We start from the raw sequence: 18762 nt of genomic DNA, 5'->3' as shown, positions 1-18762 counted from the left end.
CAGTAGAGGTTTAGAGGAACAGAACAGAGACTACAAAATATGAAATACAAAGGAGTACTTTATACTACCCTTTATAAAGAACCAATAATGAACAGAAATTTCAAGGAATGAAAACAGATGCGGGTGCTGATTCAGGTTTGGTTCTCATATTGCACCATTCTCATTATTTCCCAATTAAACCACTTCCTCAGATAAAGTACATCTATTTCCACAAAACTCTAAGTGCAGATAGGCTCACTTGTCTCTAATCCTAGAAGATGAATAGCATGAGGAATAACACCCAGAATTACTAAAATAAGATAAAACTGAGGATTTTTTCTTCCTCTTTGGTAATAGTAAAATAATGCTCTGAGACGATCCCAAGAATTAGCCAACAAGTGTATTTTGAATAATGATGATGAACTCAAAACTGTGCTAGGCATTGTTGCAAGATACAAAGACAAGACTCTATCTGGTCTCTAATCTCAAGTTGTTTACGATCCATTTGTACAGTTAAAATAGTGAAATCAAACAAGCAAGAGGAGGGACTTGAGATAGGCCTAAAGAATTAGAAGAGTGATCTCCAAAAAGGAGTGGATTCCTCAAGGAAGAAGTTAAGGTTCCCTTGGGGGTCAGGAAGAAAATAACAGAGCTTCTGTTTTTAAAAAAGCTTATCATTTATGTTTTAATGTATTTTTATAATGCATATAACATGGGTGTAACTAATATATGAGTATGTATCTACTGGGGGGGATGGTTACTAATTTTTCAAATGATAGGAAGAACATGACCAAGATAGAGGAAAAAAACTTCATCTCATCATTAAGATTCCTACCTCTACCTGCACTCTTCAAACCCGGGGCAAAGTGCTGGCTTCTTCAAATTAGAAGCTGAGCTATGTCACATTATCAGCTACTCCTTATTCTGGAGACAGAAATCTGGGCTTCAAAAAGAAGGGTCTCTCACATCAAGTGTTTTTTTTTTTTTTTTTTTTTTTGTGAGACGGAGTCTTGCTCTGTCGCCCAGGCTGGAGTGCAGTGGCCGGATCTCAGCTCACTGCAAACTCCGCCTCCCGGGTTTACGCCATTCTCCTGCCTCAGCCTCCCGAGTAGCTGGGACTACAGGTGCCCGCCACCTCGCCCGGCTAGTTTTTTGTGTTTTTAGTAGAGACGGGGTTTCACCATGTTAGCCAGGATGGTCTCGATCTCCTGACCTCGCAATCCGCCCGTCTCGGCCTCCCAAAGTGCTGGGATTACAGGCTTGAGCCACCGCACCCGGCCCAAGTGTTTACTCATTGGAAATAAAACTGTCCTCTTACAATGGAAAACTGTTAAGAAAAAAAGTTATGAAAAGCATCATAAACAGCTGCTAATTTAATGACCAAATATGAGAGAAGTGATTCTTGACGTTGCATATATTAGTATCAATAAATAAACTATTATAAAAGGAAGAATGAGAAAATGAAGAGAACTTTGCACATACCCCATCCCAATGCATCAGTGACTAAAACAGAGAAGGAACTGGGGTAATGCTGTATAAATGATATAGCAAACAAAGGCAGTAAAGGGAAAAGCACCAAGTACTTGGAGACACCTGCTTGACTTCGATAAAGAACATAATTTGAGTGCAGCAGGAAATGGTCAAAAGCAAAACAAACCCCACAAAACACAGAAAACAAAAAAGAACCCTGCCACTTTTCTATAGTATTTAGCTATAGAAGCTGTGTGACTTCAGGTACATCACTTAACTTCTCTAAACCCCTAACGATAGGCTTTGAGCTAGAATGGGAATCCATGAACAGGCTTTGGGAGTCTTGAGATATCTTGAAATTGAATGCAAGCATTTGTGTGTATCTATATTCTTCTGAGAAGAATATCCACAACAGCTATCACAATCTCAAAAGGATCCACAAGACAAGAAAAAAATTAAGAAATTCTGGTCAAATATTGGTTGCGGTTCTTTCCAGCTTTATGAGTCTATAAAATCTGAGATGTGGAATTTAAAAATGTACTTACTGAATTTCAACTTTTTTTAAAGGCAGACAATTTGTATTTATATAATATATATTATGATGGTTACTACTCTTTCACCTTAATTATTCTCTGCTAGTCAAAGTCACAACAAACAGGTTTCAGAATAAACTACTGAAAAGCTTGAGTCTGAATGTTCTCAAATCAACTACCACATTCACTTAGGAGGGTTTTTACAGAAAGTCTGGAACTATGATTTCCCCAAGGTGAACAGGCTAAGTTAATGAGTCTGGCAGGAGAAATTAAAGGATTCACAAAGCTATCTTGGAAGGTGTCCCAGTTTCTGAAACAGAAATGCTTGGGAGTTGGATATTGTCTAAAATATGGATCATTCTACAGTTTCCACTGAAGTTGAACTACATCAGATCACATAAAGGAATAGGGTCTTTTTTCTAAGACACCTGGTACTAAATTAAGTGACAATAGACTTTGTTTATGAATCCCCCAGGAGAAAACAAACAAAAGATGCCAACACTGTCAGTGCTTCTATGGCCTTAGAAAAATTTGAAAGCAAGCGATAACCTAATGCCTCCTTTCCATTGGAGACACTCTGCTGCAGTAGTAAGTCAAGTCTTCTGGGAGTTTATTCATTAAGAACCCAGTAACTTCCCATCACATGAACAATTCATTTACTAACCTGGTCCAAAGCCCCAAAGACAATGAAGATAATGTAGCTGGTATCTAACAAAATAAGCCCAATCTTTTACCAATGGGAAACTTTCCTGAGCAAGTCTAAATGGAATCTCAATCCTCAGGTTTAGAACTACTTTCCTCTTAGTGCCTTATTCTGGCTCTATCAGAATTTATTTTTCTTATTTGTACCCAGGGATAGTGGTTATTTTTTTTCCAAAAGGACAGTGATCAGCACAGGCTTTATGCCTTCCAACAATGCTCTGATTCACTAAAGAGTTGTAGCTGCTTTTATTTAAGTCTTTAATGTTCAACCACCTTTTCAAAAAGGAGTCACTGTACAGGTCCAACAGGAGATTGAGTTTTGTTTTTTTTTTCTTAAAAAGGCATGAGATACAGAAACTGGCTCTCAAGTGCATATCTAATCATCATACAAGGCTGAATGTGAAGTTTTTAGGGGGAAAGGGGACCTGATATTTTAAAGAAGGAAAAAAGCACCGCTAACCCTATGAGATGAGTATGGCAATAAAGTCAGTCAGAGAAGGTTTCATGGAGGAGGGTATATTTGAATTAAGTCTTAAAGGTGGTTATGGTTTGGTTAAGGCTGTTGTGTGCAGGTTGAGGCAGATGAGAGGTAGGCTGTGCAGGGTGGAGCACTACTAGGCTGTGGGTGGTGTTGGAAAGGCACATTCTGTGCCAATGGCAGAAAAAGTGACGGACCCCACGACAATCACTCCTAGGCTTATTCATTTGACATCTCCTAACACATGCTAGGATAACTACAAGGCTTTAGTGAAAATCCCAACGTTGGTCCAATAATGGTTTCTCATAGTTCAAATTAAGACGTCATGCTAAACACAGTGTGATAATTTCTTTTACTTTTATTATTTGTGTGCTTCCCAAGTGGGCAGTGGGATAACAGTTGTCAAATATTACATAGTTACTCACTCCTATAGGAACACGTTAAGTTTTAAAGATAGACAGGCAAGACCCTCACAGACAAATTAGAGCCCATTTATCCCTGGTTCTTAGAAGGTCTCACATAAACACAGAACAGTGAGTGGGCTATGTTAAGGTTAAAACTTGTCTTGTACCTTTAAAATGAAAAATCTCCTCAATGCCCTTTAATTCTAATAAAACAAAAAGGTATATGTATTTTACAGTGGGAATTAGCAGAATGATTCAGAGAGCATACTTACTCATAGGTATAAATATACAAACAGGACTTTCAGCTTTCTCAAGTACTAATTAAGTCATCTTCAGTGAAGTTATATCCCTATTCTGAAAATATGAAAACACACAGCAATTGCTAATTACTCAAAACCACCACTTTGGACCTAATGGTTGACCTCCCTCCACCCCTAAAAAAAGACTAACTCCTGACTCCCCGACAGAAAGATCCATCTCCCTAGAGAAGACGTTTTGCCCCAAACTTTGAGAAGTCAAATTACATCTTATTTTTGTTTAAGAAAACTCTAACAACACTAGTTAAACTAACCAAATGGAAATACTCAAATTAGTATAATTTCTCATCTTCTATGCCTAGAGCAGGAAATAAAAAATAACAAATAAGAATATAGTTCACGGTTGACCTGTGAGTGAAAAAAATACATACATACATACACACACACACACACACACACACACACACACACACACAGAGCAATCTAGTTACTGAACAAAAACTGAATCATTACATTATGGCAAATGTAATGACTTTTACATTGGATTATAATCTATTGACCCACGAATATAAAAATATTTATTATATAAATTTTATAAAGTATTAAATGTAAATTTTATAAGTATAAACTGTAAATTTTATAAAACGTAAATTACAAAAACGTAATTTTTTCTGCTGTGTATGAAAAAAATGTAAACTCTCTCCTCACATTTCCCATTTATTTTACTATCAGGAATTAGAAACAAGGTGCTTATAAACAATAGGAGATAGGCCATCCCTTCAGAAGAACATTTAGAGATATTCCTTTTCATACACAGAGCTCAGCCAATCTTTTCATCAAATTCCCATCTGGGACTGCCTAACATTTAAGAAATGTAAGGATTGTTTTGCAATGACAAGAGTTTTTAGTCTGTTGGGACTAAAAAATCATCCCCATGACAGTCTACTATCTGAAAGCTTTTTCCACCCACCATTCATTTTCTCTCCATAGGAGATGACTTAGAAATCTAGAATACAGGTTGGTGCTGGTGTCAAGCATTTTTGCCTAAATTATGGGAGAAGGAAACAGAGTCAGGCACTCCATCAAATGCTTGTTCAGATTCCACTTTGGCATCAAAGGGAAGAACCTTGGACAGGTTTATCCCTCTGGCTCCTAGCCATGGCAGGCACACAGCTATCAAGAGATAAAAGGCCTTGCTTTCACTGCTCAGTTGCCTGAATACAGTCAGTTATGGTGTCCACATGTAATGAAAGTGGCACTAATGTTTATAAACTGCTTTGTAGGAAATACATCAAAAAGGTCATATTTCTGAACTGTGAGGCTGTAACTACAACACCACTACTACCAAAATACAGTATAAAAGTTCTGCTGGGTGCGGTGGCTCATGTCTACAATCCCAGAACTTTGGGAGGCTGAGGTGGGCAGATCACAAGATCAGGTGTTCAAGACCAGCCTGGCCAATATGGTGAAACCCTGTCTCTACTAAAAACACAAAAATTAGCCAGGCATGATGGCGCGTGCCTGTAGTCCCAGCTACTCAGGAGGCTGAGGCAAAAGAATTGCTTGAACCCGGGAGGCAGAGGTTGCAGTGAGCCGAGATTGCACCACTGCACTCCAGTCTAGGTGACAGAGCAAGGCTCTGTCAGAAAAACAAAACAAAACAAACAAACAAACAAAACCTAAAATTAGCTACTCACGGTATTTTTCACATCTCACAAAAGAAGATACAGGATAATGGATCCCCTCAAGCTATCATGTTTGACAGGCAAAATGGAAACAAGAATTCTGGAGTATCAGCCAAAGACTTGGGTTTTGATTCCAGTTCCATTGCACATTCATCGCATAACAACCTTGATGAAGTCACTTAATTCTTTAAGCTTCAAATTTCGTGTAGATAAAAGAGGTAAACCCTGCTTTACCCACCTCATGGGGCTGTTACAAGCATCAGGAGAAAAGTTATGTAGAAGGCCTTCAAATATTATAGAAGGGTTTGCAAATGTCATTTGCAAACGACAGGCTACCACTGGCCTGTCATTCTCTGTATAAAAATCTAACCATTTCAAACAACAAAAACGTTACTGCTATCCAAGAGGCCATGCTTCATACAGGCAAAGAATAAGAATTCAAAATATCTGACACCCATATTTTATTGTATGTGTACAGATTATTTCTGAAAGGATACATAAAAAGACTTATTCTTACTACATATTCTTTGCACTTTTAAATTTTTGTATCACGTGTAAAAAAAGAAACAAAAATAAAAGGTTATTCCAGTTTAGGATATACATACACACCTCAGAAAACATTTAGAATACATCTTCATGACTGGGAACGCACTTCCCCAGTTCATATTTTCCTATTTTTCCCCCTTCCACTATTTCAAAGGGGTGGTGGCAGGGAGGAAATATGATAAATGTCCATCCTCTGGGACATAGCAGGTAGCAATCTGCCCTCTTGGAGTCCTAGACTGACAGTTCTACTCTAAGAAAAGCACATTAACCACCTGATGATCTGGTTTGAATAGTACAGCTAACTTTTACATGGGAGTTTTAGAATGCAGGGTGAAAAAATTCTCTGAAGGGCACTGTATGAATAATGAACAGAATTATCAACTTTGATATGGCATCCTTTATATTCTTTCTTTCTTTGCCCTGTCATATGATTTGGGACAGCTGAACAAAGGTACAAATTTGTCACATCAGTAGCTAATACAGTCAAATGCAAAGTAGAAAACTAGATTAGGCCGGGCGCGGTGGGTCATGCCTGTAATCCCAGCACTTTGGGAGGCTGAGGCGGGTGGATCACCTGAGATCAGGAGTTCCAAGACCAGCCTGGCCAACAAGGTGAAACCCCATCTCTACTAAAAATACAAAAAAATTAGCTGGGCGTGGTGGCAGGTACCTGTAATCCCAGCTACTTCGGGAGGCCGAGGCAGGAGAATCACTGGAACCCAAAAGGCAGAAGTTGCAGTGAGCCGAGATCGCACCACTGCACTCCAGCCTGGGTCACAGAGTGAGACTCCGTCTTGAAAGGAAGGGAGAAAGGAGAAAGGAGAAAGGAGAAAGGAAAAAGAAAAAAGAAAAAAAGGAAAAAAGAAAAGGCAAAGGAAAGGAAAGGAGAAAAGAAAGAAAAGAAAGAAGGAAAGAGAAAGAAAGAAAGGAAGGAAGGAAGGAAGAAGGGAGGAAGGGAGGAAGGGAGGAAGGGAGGAAGGGAGGAAGGGAAAGGAAGGGAAAGGAAGGAAAGGAAGGAAAAGAAGGAAAGGAAGGAAAAGAAGGAAAGGAAGGAAAAGAAGGAAAGGAAAGAAAGGAAGAAAGGAAGGAAGAAAGAAAGAAAGGGAAAGAAAACTAGACTAAAAGAAAAAATTTCCAGACATCTGACAACACCATTAATGTTTACACCCAGTAAATCTGGAATGATTCTGTCAATGCAATTCATACCACCAATCCAACTATGTTACTTCTATAATTTTGAAAATAAAATACAAGGGAGGGATGTAAGATTACAGGATTCGAAAAAGTCCTGAAATTAAATATAATTTCTCATGCCCCAGACCCAAGTACCTGCACATGCCACAATTCTTCCATACTGACCCGTGGTGAGGGCATTGTTTACTTGAACTGGCCTAAGCAAGAGCAAACAGGGCTGAGCTGCCAGAATGTGCAGAACTCTTTCTGTATAACCCAGTGCAAACTACTGGTGTTTCTGAAGAGTACAGCTTGGATTCAGGAAGTTCACTTCCATCTGAATTAAGATAGCACACCTCACTGCACAATTCTGAAAGACGAGTAGCTCAAAGAGAGAGACCAGGGCTAAACTGGGGAAAAAAAATTAATATATTTTAAAAACAGAATCAGGCCAGGCTCAGTGGCTCATGCCTGCAGTCCTAGCTACTTGGGAGGCTGAGGTGGACAGCACTCTTGAGACCACGAGTTGGAGGCAGTAATGTGTTAGGTTAGAGCCTGTGAGTAGCTACTGTACTCCAGCCTGGACAACAAAGTGAGAACTCATCTCTAAAAAAACCTGGAATCTTCTGTTTTTGCAAATGTTAGTAATGTGCCCAAAAATCTGATAAAATCCTGAAAAGGTCCCTACATTTCTTCTTGCTTAGTTAACATCATTCTACAGTTGGTAGAAAAAAGGTATACATCAATAATTATCACTATTTCCAACTATATTATAGTTTAGGAAACACTGATAAACTAATGTAAATATTAACAAAGATGCAATCTAAGAATTACCCATAATCTCCAAATCACATCTGTGCCTTTTAAAGTGCTAATTTTCTATTATGAAATTAACTGATTTTGAAAACAAAGTACAAAGCACAAAAGACTGGGAGAATCCTGCTGATGGTACTCCACCTGAGCCAGGGATCACTACACGACCTGAACAAATTCTAATTTCCTGAGTTTCAGTTAGAATTGTGGGGGAGGGGGTGGAGGGGGAGGGTGGGGGGGGAGGGGGGGAAGGGGGAGGGGGGAGGGGGGAGGGGGAGGGCCAGTGGGATACAAAGCAAGACAGCTTGACCACAACTGACTGCAAATCTAATTCCAGAAAAACAGATGACTACCTTTTCAAGGAAGGGAAAATATTGTTATAGAAATGGCTTGGAGAAGTGAAAGAAGATGGGCAGAACAGATGCAGATCCTTTCGGAATTACTGTTTTAAAACATAAGTATGTCAACGGTTGAAAATGTATTACCACCCCAATAAAGAATGTTCATCTCATTAATGGAAAAACAAAGAAGATTCCTAAGTACTTCTAAGCATTCATTACTATACAATGTATAGGTTTGGCTATGCAGCATAAATTGTGGAAAGAGAGATCTGGGAACAAATTTGGGCTCTTCCAGGTACTAGCTGCAAGATCTTGGACAAATTATTTACATTTGTTTGTTTTGTTTTGTTTTGTTTGAGACAGAGTTTCACTCTTGTTGCCGAGGCTGGAGTGCAATGGCACAATCTCGGCTCACCACAACCTCCGTCCACCACAACCTCCGCCTCCCGGGTTCATGCAATTCTCCTGTCTCAGGCATGCGCCACCACGCCTGGCTAATTTTCTTTTTTGTTATTGTTTGTTTGGTTGGTTTTTGGAAACGGAGCCTCCCTCTGTCGCCCAGGCTGGAGTGCAATAGCGTGATCAGGGCTCACTGCAACCTCTGCCCCCCAGGTTTAAGCGACCCTCCTGCCTCAGCCTCACGATTACAGGCGCGCGCCACCATGCCCGGCTAATTTTTGTACTGTATAGTAGAGACAGGGTTTCGCCATTTTGGCCAGGATGGTCTCAATCTCTTGACCTCATGATCCGCCCACCTTGGCCTCCCAAAGTGCAGGGATTACAGGTGTGAGCCACCGCGCCCGGCCATTATTTAACATTCGTAAGCCTAAGTGCAGCAAAACATGTAAAGCACCTAGCACAATGCTCATAGTAAGTATGTAATAAATATAATCTATGATTGTAATAATTATTGTATACTTCTAGAAGAGTGTTAATTCCGCATTGCCCCAATCCCAAAATAAATCAACCTCAAAATAAGAAAAAATACAAAAGAAGTGTTTTATTAAAGCCAACTTCAGGAATAAGTTTGTAGATATGTAGATTCTTGGCTACAGGAAGGCAACTTCAGTTTAAATTAGTTCAATTACATTAGGATAAACTAGAAAAAAGGAATAAATTCAGGAAATTCTGGTGGAAAGATCTCATCTTAATGGAAAAACAGTATTTAAATCACTCCACCAAGTATTCTTGTTTTTGTTGAGACAGGGTCTTGCTCTGTCGCCCAGGCTGGAGCACAGTGGTACAATCTTGGTTCACTGAAGCCTCAACCTCCCAGCCTCAAGTGACCCTCCCACCTCAACCTCCCTAGTAGTTGGGACTACAGGCACACGCCACTATACCTGGTTATTTTTTGTATTTTTGGAGAGATGGGGGTTTCACTATGTTGCCCAGGCTGGTCTCGAACTCCTAGGCTCAAGGGATCCACCCACCTCAGCCTCTCAAAGTGCTGGGATTACCTGCATGAGCCACCTTGCCTGGCCCACTCCACCACCAAGTCTTCCGAGCCCAGAAAAGTACGTGTGGAATTTGTCTGTTCCAGACCCTAATCTCTCCATCTAACGTTTATACACAAATCTAGATTCAGATATCTATTTTGAATTTCATTTAGGTTTTTGTTTCTAAGTAAACATCAGAGGATTAGTTTGGGTTTCGTTCACCCTTTTTTATTTATTTATTTATTTATTTATTTATTTATTTATTTATGAGAGGGAGTCTCGCTCTGTCACCCAGGCTGCTGTGCAGTGGTGCGATCTCGGCTCACTGCAACCTCTGCCTCCCGGAATTCAAGCAATTCTCCTGCCTCAGCCTCCCGAGTAGGTGGGATTACAGGCATGTGCTGCCACACCCAGCTAATTTTTTTTGGTATTTTTAGTAGAGACGAGGTTTCACCATATTGGCCAGGCTGGTCTCGAACTCCTGACCTTGTGATCCACTTTCCAAAGTGCTAGGATTACAGGCGTGAGCCACAGTGCCTGGCCCATGTCTTTTAAAGATTCTAAAGGTTCTAAAGAACCTTTGCATTTAAGTTCAACTTTGTATTTAAGTTCAACTGCTCAGATGCAGACATCTTTTAATATGCAAACAAACCAAGATCTCTCTTCTAAGTTTTACTTAGTAAATGTTTCATGCCTACCACTTTCAGTCAATATAATTCTCTCATCATATCAAAATCATGTTGATTAATTTTGTAAAAGTAAATGTCACCAACTGGTCAAGTTTAATAACGCAAGATCAAAGACTTCAATAACTCTGTTTAAATGTCACGCATTTGTCTGAGTTTGTTACTGAAATCACCTGACAGTCACCTGTGAACAGGTAGTACAAAGCAGTATAAAAGGAAGTCCTCAGCTACACTACTATAATTCTTTCAAAGACACTCAGATCTTACCATAGTATCTTTGAAAATTTCATAATTATAATTACTATTCTTCAGAAGAGTACCGAGAAATCTAACATCTAAAACACAAGGTTTTGTAGCTCACACTTGTAATCTCAGCACTTTGGGACGCTGAGGTGGGCAGATTGCTTGAGTCCAGGAGTTCCAGACCATTCTGAGCAACATGATGAAACCCTATCTCCACAAAAAATACAAAAGTTAGTCAGGCATGGTGGCATGTGCCTGTAGTCCCAGTTCCTTGGGTGGGGGGCTGAGGTAGAAGGATCACTTGAGTCTAGAAGACAGAGACTGCAGTAAGCAGAGATCGCACCACAGCACTGCAGCCTGGGTCATAAAATAAGACTCTGTCTCAAAACATTAATTAATTAAATAAAATACAAGGCTTTGACTTAAGACTTCCGAAACTTTAGTGTAGGCCATAAACAAACATAAGAATTTATGACCAGAAGGATCCCTGACTAGGCCGGACGTGGTGGCTCACACCGGTAATCCCAGCACTTTGGGAGGCCAAGGCAGGTGGATCACCTGAGGTCAGGAGTTTGAGACCAGCTTGGCCAACATAGTGAAACTCTGTCTCTATTAAAAATACAAAAGTTAGCCAGGCATGACAGGCACCTGTAATCCCAGCTACCTGGGAGGCTGAGGCAGGAGCATCGCTTGAACCCTGGAGGCGGAGGCTGCAGTGAGTTGAGATCGTGCCACTGTACTTCATCCTGGGTGACAGACTGAGACTCCATCTCACACACAAAAAAAAGGATCTGTGACTAGAAGGGGGTAACGTGATAATCTGGACCCACCATTTTAATAAAGTTTGAAAAGAGAGAGAAGCCTTCCTTCCCCAAAGACTTAACGAGCAAAGGATCACAACACTAGACCTAGCAAAATAATTTTGCTCAACTCGTTGCCAGAATTGCCCTGGCTTCCAGAACAAAGAAATGGTGCATAAAAATAGGAAGTTGACTTCCCTAGTTTAAGACAGTATTTTATTACACCATTTTGGACCATAACAAATTCCCAAACTTTTCTGGTTTTGTTGTGCTCCCTTACCTCCAAAGGAGGTGTAGAGGTAGCGCCTCAATTAAACAAAAACAATTTCTATAAATGTAAACCACCTCATCAATCTTTTCCTTACTTCACCAACAGCTTATTTAATAAAATTATACATTCTGTCTTTAAAGCTCAGAAAAACAAAAACAGAAAAAATGAAGAGTAGATCCTTTTTCCAAACATGACTAATCACATTTTGCTTTAGAATTTAAGATTGAGCAGATCTAGCTTACATAAGTAATTGCCTCCAAAATAGATCAGACACAACAAAAGTGTCTTGCATCTGGGGATTGGCTTAAGGCTCAGTTTCTATTTATGACAAAATATATATATTTTTTCACATTTAGCATTCTTTTGGAATAGTGAGGAAACAATTCATAGGGTAAGACTATGGAATTGTTCATTCTAATTCCTGTTCTACCAGTTAATTTGTGCTATATTTTGGAAGCAGCCAATAATTAATTGCATGAAAATGCTTTGAATGAAAATGCTTTGAATTTGAGCTATGATGAAGAGAGAAAAAATACATTTTTTCAACCTTTCTCCCATAAAAATTAGAGTCCTATCTTTCCAAACCCCTCTGACAAACTCTGATAGCATAATCACCAACTCACAACGCTGACATCTGTGAAAATTTCCCACTTCCATAGAGACATCATTTCAACTGTCTCTGATACCAAAAGCTGTATCCTTTTGATATAAAGTATTCATTTAATCCACTAATGATGGCTTAAAACAGCATTCTCAGAACAGAAGAATTCAGAAATAAAAAATCCAAAGTTGTTTGTTTTGAGATGGAGTCTCACTCTGTCGCCCAGGCTGGAGTAGAATGGCTGGATCTCAGCTCACTGCAACTTCCACCTCCGCGTTCAAGCAATTCTCCTGCCTCAGCCTCCTGAGTAGCTGGGATAACAGGCATGTGCCATCAAGCCCAGCTAATTTTTTTTTTTGTAAAGTCAATAGTCAATATCTATTTCTGGGTGAGAACCTGACTCACAGCGAGCACTTTAGCTGCTCTGCATTCTAAAAATATCTGCCATAGGACGCCAGAAAAGAAGTATTCTGAACCTGTGTTCCAATTCTTACTTGGTACAACCACAACCAAGAGAGCAGGCAATGGCATAAACGATTTTGCTGGCATAAATTTGGCTCCAAATTATAGCTATCTTTAAATTCTTCCTGAAAATATCTGAATTCAAATGAAAAATCCTTGGTTGATCACAAAACCTCTGCAGTCTCTGGCAGAAGTTTTCTTCTTAAGATAACAGTCTAGACACTTATATTTAAGAGAGTTCTTTGAAGGCAGTAACCACAGCTTGGTCTACCACACAATTCTAGGCATTCACTGGCATTCCATGTTATTTGGTTGACAGAAATCTGACCTCTAGGCTTCCAAAAACAGCTTACTGGGGTCAAATTGACATCAACAGCTTCTCCCAAACAACTTCCACTGTGGACAATTTTTCAGGCCTTTTAGCCTCAATTTAAATCTCAATTCTCTAAAAATTCCCGTACGACTATTGGATGATCAGTTCTTAGAAATAATACCAAACAGGGCCAGGTACACTAGCTCATGCCTGTAATCCCAGCACTTTGCAGGGCCAAGGCAGGTGAATCACTTGAGGTTAGGAGTTCGAGACCAGCCTGGCCAATATGGTGAAACCTCGTCTCTACTAAAAATAGAAAAATTAGCTGGGCATGGTGGCAGGCAACTGTAATCCCAGCTATTCAGGAGGCTGAGGCAGGAGAATCACTTGAACCCAGGAGGCGGAGGTTGCAGTGAGCTGAGATCACCTCACTGCACACCAGCCTGGGTGACAGAGCGAGACTCCATCACCAAAATAATAATAATACCAAACAACATTTAATTTTTCAGTCATTTGCCAATTAGCAAAGGAACCAATGTTGGTTCAGTGAATCAATCTTATATATTTCTCTCTGAGCTTTAAGCATTTCTTGATGGATCAGGCAATAACACTAATAAGCACTTCTGTAAAAACTTAATAGTTTCCTTTTGAGTCTTTGGAAAGTTTAATTTTATGAGTCACTTCAAGATATGACCATAGTGTACTTTTGATCTCTCTAGTAAAGTACTGTACTGTATATGTACCTATTTACATGTTCCTTGCAGGCAGAATTTTGTCTTCTCCATCTTTTTATACATAGTGACCAGTACAGCTGGAATAGCACGTTCAATATATGTTTCAAGTATGACTAGACAAAGCTGGTGAACAAAATCTGTGCACCTTTTATTTTTAGGAGAATTTGCTAATTTTATACTAAAAAGCCTTAAAAGTAATTTTATAACCTTAAAAAACATTTGGATGAATTCCATAATGAACTAAATGACTGTTCTATAAAATGGACAATAAACAACAGGAAAAGGGGCTGAGCGTGGTGGCTCATGCCTGTAATCCCACCATTGTAGGAGGCTAAGGCAGGAGGATCACTCAAGTCCAGGCCAGCCTGGGCAACATAGCAAAACCCCATCTGTGTCAAAAAAAAAAAAAAAAAAAAAAAAAAAAATTAGCCAAGCGTGCTGGTGAGCACCCGTACTCCCAGCTACTTGGGAGGTTGAGAGGAAAAGTTTGCTTGAGCCAGGGAAAGTTGAGGCTGCAATGAGCCATGATCACAGTATTGCACTCCAGCCTGAGCAACAGAGCAAGATCTCATCTCTAAAATAAAAATAATATAAAAAGAAAGGGCACAGTGGTGGAGGGGTGCTAGAATTTAAGGGGCACGAAAATATTTATTGATTGCATTTAAAAGGTACTGTCCTTTCTTGCAGTAGTCATTCAAAAGCTTCTTCTGAAGCTGAGTAAGACAGTCCATAATACTTAGAGTATGTGTTTTCATAATATGACCAAATGTTGAAGCTGTTGGGAGAAAGAGCTTGAAGTCTCAATTGATAGGATACCATGATATACTAGAATCCTAATATATCCTGGTCAATATGTTGGCTTACAAAGATAAGCATATGAGAGCAGTGCCTCAGCTTCATGCCTGGCAATGTCTCCGCCGTGTGTGGGTTTCCTAGAGTAACAGCAGTCATACCATATGGTGTGGCTTTCATTGGCACGGGCAGGAGAGAAGATGCCAGAAACTCAATGTGCTATTTTGGGCCATGAAGCATGATAAACTCTAAATTTAAAACATAACTTTTTAAATTAAAGGGAATATTTTTCAATTGTAATTTTTTTTAATACTGGATTTTATAATCTTAAGACTCAATTAGGTAACTGTTCTCAGTGTTTGAAATAAGACAAAGACTCAAAAGTCAAGAGGGGGACAAGCTTGGCAGCAATCTTCTGAAAAAAATGTTTAGAGATTTAAATGAAACCTTTTTTTTAGTGATACTATAAATATAAAGGTGAAATGTATAGAAACAGCTTTTGGAATACTACGTTTTGATAATGCCAAACAAGGGCAGTAGAGGTGAGAAGCTGAGAGGCAGTATCAGTGGGATGGAATCTCTTATTCCTCTCTAGCCACTATTTCAAGTTTTGCACAATGACACACCTCCAGCCTATCAAATAAACTGATCTAATGTTTGAAGTTAGAGCAACCCTGGAAATATCATGCATGTTGAATCTAACGGACAACTTACTTAACCCTTACAGACTCAGCCCTAGATCTGAGCAACTAGGTTCAAGAATTCTAATAACAATTTCAAATGCTATACGGGGGTTGGTAATACTAATTTCGGGAAAGTAATTTTTGAGCTTCCTTGTCTCAGTGCTAGCCTTTCCCCTAAGCCTGCTTCTTTTTCCTGAATTAGGTTAATTATAGGTAATAAAAATAGTTTTTCATTAGTCCTGAGCTGGCAAAATGGGTTTTATGAACTGCTTCATATAAAGCAGTAAGTTTTTAAGATAGGGACTAAGTCGAACCTAAAATAGTAAGTGAAAACTCCATTTTCCTGCTCTCCTGTACCTTGCACAACAATAATTAACACAAACTGCCTAAAGCAAGGTGAATTGTAAACAAATAACATTCACTTGAAGAGGGCTTTGGCCTGGCCAACCTAAATACGTAAAAACATCCATATGAGCTACTGTGGCTTTCAAAATGCGTCAGTATCAGCATCACTTGTCTGAAATGCAAATTTGTGAGCCCCACTCTAGACCTACTGAATCAAAACCTGCAACTGGGACCAAGGAATCCACATTTTAACCAGGTTTCCAGGTGATCTAAGGCATGCTCAAGTTTCAGAACCACTGGGGTAAGATTACTTGGGTTTCTGATATGAGAAAGCCGAAGTATGCCAAAATATAGATCATTATTACTGAAAAGCAGTTTAACAATTGTTTCTGTCTTACATTCTGCTGTAATTTTCTGGAATACTAATAACTAAAAGTCATAAATTAATCATAGACCTATGACAGAGGGAACAGAGAAATGCTTTTGGGATTTTACAGAATTGTATCTTTTCATTCCTTCAAGTGCTATATCTAATTTTATTTATTTATTTTTTGAGACAAGGTCTCATTCTGTCACCCAGGGTGGAGGGCAGTCGTGTAATTTCACCTCACGGCAACCTTACCCCCAAAGCCCGCCTCAGCTCAAGCAATCCTCCTATCTCAGCCTCCCAAATAGCTTGGGACCACACGGGCACACCACCATGTCTGGTTACTTCATTCATTTATTTATTTATTTATTTATTTATTTATTTATTTATTTATTTATTTATTTTTTTTTGAGACGGAGTCTCGCTCTGTCGCCCAGGCTGGAGTGCAGTGGCCGGATCTCAGCTCACTGCAAGCTCCGCCTCCCAGGTTTACGCCATTCTCCTGCCTCAGCCTCCCGAGTAGCTGGGACTACAAGCGCCCGCCACCTCGCCCGGCTAGTTTTTTATATTTTTTTAGTAGAGACGGGGTTTCACCGGGTTAGCCAGGATGGTCTCGATCTCCTGACCTTGTGATCCGCCCGTCTCAGCCTCCCAGAGTGCTGGGATTACAGGCTTGAGCCACCGCGCCCGGCCTGGTTACTTTATTTATTTATTTATTTATTTATTTATTTATTTATTTATTTATTTATTTTAGTAGAGATGGGGGTCTTGCCATGTTGCCCATGCTGGTCTCAAACTCCTGAGCTCAAGCAATCTGTCCACCTCAGCCTCCCAAAGTGCTGGGATGAGCCACCATGCCCAGCCCTTATTATCTTTTTTTTTTTTTAAATAAAAGAAAATACAACTTTAAAGTGTTAGTTGGCTAATTTGTGTACAGGTGTGCGTGTCAGTGTATGGCGGGAGGGAGAGACCTGTCTTTAGGTGTCATTACCAAAGGCTATGATGATGTCATATAGCCCATTTCAAATGCACAAGGAGAATTACCGGGAAGAAGAAAGAGAAGGGAAGCGGGCAAGGTATCTTTTTTAAGACACTTTTTGCACCTGCAGATTCTTTTTTTTTTTTTTTTTTGAGACGGAGTCTCGCTGTGTCGCCCAGGCTGGAGTGCAGTGGCGCGATCTTGGCTCACTGCAAGCTCCGCCTCCCGGGTTCCCGCCATTCTCCCGCCTCAGCCTCCGAGTAGCTGGGACTACAGGCGCGGGCCACCGCGCCCGGCTAGTTTTTTGTATTTTTAGTAGAGACGGGGTTTCACCGTGTTAGCCAGGAGGGTCTCGATCTCCTGACCTCGTGATCCACCCGCCTCGGCCTCCCAAAGTGCTGGGATTACAGGCTTGAGCCACCGCGCCCGGCGCACCTGCAGATTCTTAAACGTCTTTCCCATTAGTCCAAGTAGACACAACAGAAGGTAGTCTAGAATAGGGAGTTAATTATAAAGAGAATAAAACAGCAAACATCTTTCTAGTTTTTCCTTTCCTACCAGTCCTTCACCTTTCCTACTGAAGAGTTAAGTTTAATCTAAAAAGTTTGAAGTTTGTATACCCTTTAAGCCCCACTGCTATAACCTAGTTTGGGGGATGTGGAAAATAGGTTATATAAAATTTTTTCTGAGGCCGGGCGCAGTGGCTCAAGCCTGTAATCACAGCACTTTGGGAGGCCGAGACGGGCGGATCACGAGGTCAGGAGATCGAGACCATCCTGGCTAATACGGTGAAACCCCGTCTCTACTAAAAAATACAAAAAACTAGCCGGGCGAGGTGGTGGGCGCCTGTAGTCCCAGCTACTCCGGAGGCTGAGACAGGAGAATGGCGTGAACCCGGGAGGTGGAGCTTGCAGTGAGCTGAGATCCGGCCACTGCACTGCAGTCGGGGCGGCAGAGCAAGACTCCGTCTCAAAAAAAAAAAAAAAAAAAAAAAAAAAAAAAAAATTCTGAGTAATCAAAAGCACATCCAACATTTTCTGGAGACACAATATTGTCTTCTACAAGATAGACTAGCATCTCTTCCTTCAAGTGTCTTGACTTGGAAGATGTGATCTCTGTTAAGTTGCAGGTCCCTCCAGTCCTGGCCATGGGCCCTGCAGCCACCAACATGCTGATACCTAAGAAGAATGGGATTGCCATCTATGAACTCCTTTTTAAGGAGGGAGTCATGGTGGCCAAGAAGGATGTCCACCTGCCTAAGCACCCAGAACTGGCAGACAAGAATATGCCCAACCTTCACATCATGAAGGCCATGTAGTCTTTCAGGTCTTGAGGCTACGTGAAGGAACAGTTTGTCTGGAGACATTTCTACTGGTACCTTACCAACAAGCGTATCCAGTATCTCTGATTACCTCCATCTGCCCTGCTAGATTGTGCCTGCCACCCTACACCACAGCTGTCCAGAGACTGGCACGCTTTGGCCTAAAGGTCTGGAGGGTGAGCGACCCGCAAGGTTCACAAAAGGGGAAGCCAAAAGACCACACAGAGTGTTGTGTGCCCCCTGGTCCCATGAGAAAGCCGAGGCCGGGGCTGGGTCAGCAATCGAATTCCAGTTTAGAGGCGGATTTGGTAGTGGGTGTGGTCAGTGACCTCAGTAAAATTGGAGAGG

At 40.5% G+C, this 18762-nt stretch overlaps 1 protein-coding gene and 1 pseudogene across 2 annotated transcripts in view; one reads left to right on the top strand and one right to left on the bottom strand.

Annotated features, from left to right (window-relative positions):
* The window catches only part of GLG1 (golgi glycoprotein 1), a 161991-nt gene that overhangs the window by 90423 nt on the left and 52806 nt on the right, over nt 1-18762 (bottom strand). The gene's annotated exons all lie outside the window — the stretch shown is intronic.
* Nucleotides 18262-18751, top strand: LOC104677827 (annotated as a pseudogene).

This window comes from Rhinopithecus roxellana, chromosome 20 (genome assembly GCF_007565055.1).
Source record: "Rhinopithecus roxellana isolate Shanxi Qingling chromosome 20, ASM756505v1, whole genome shotgun sequence".
Lineage (NCBI taxonomy): Eukaryota > Metazoa > Chordata > Mammalia > Primates > Cercopithecidae > Rhinopithecus > Rhinopithecus roxellana.
This window is presented reverse-complemented; position numbering and strand designations above follow the sequence as displayed.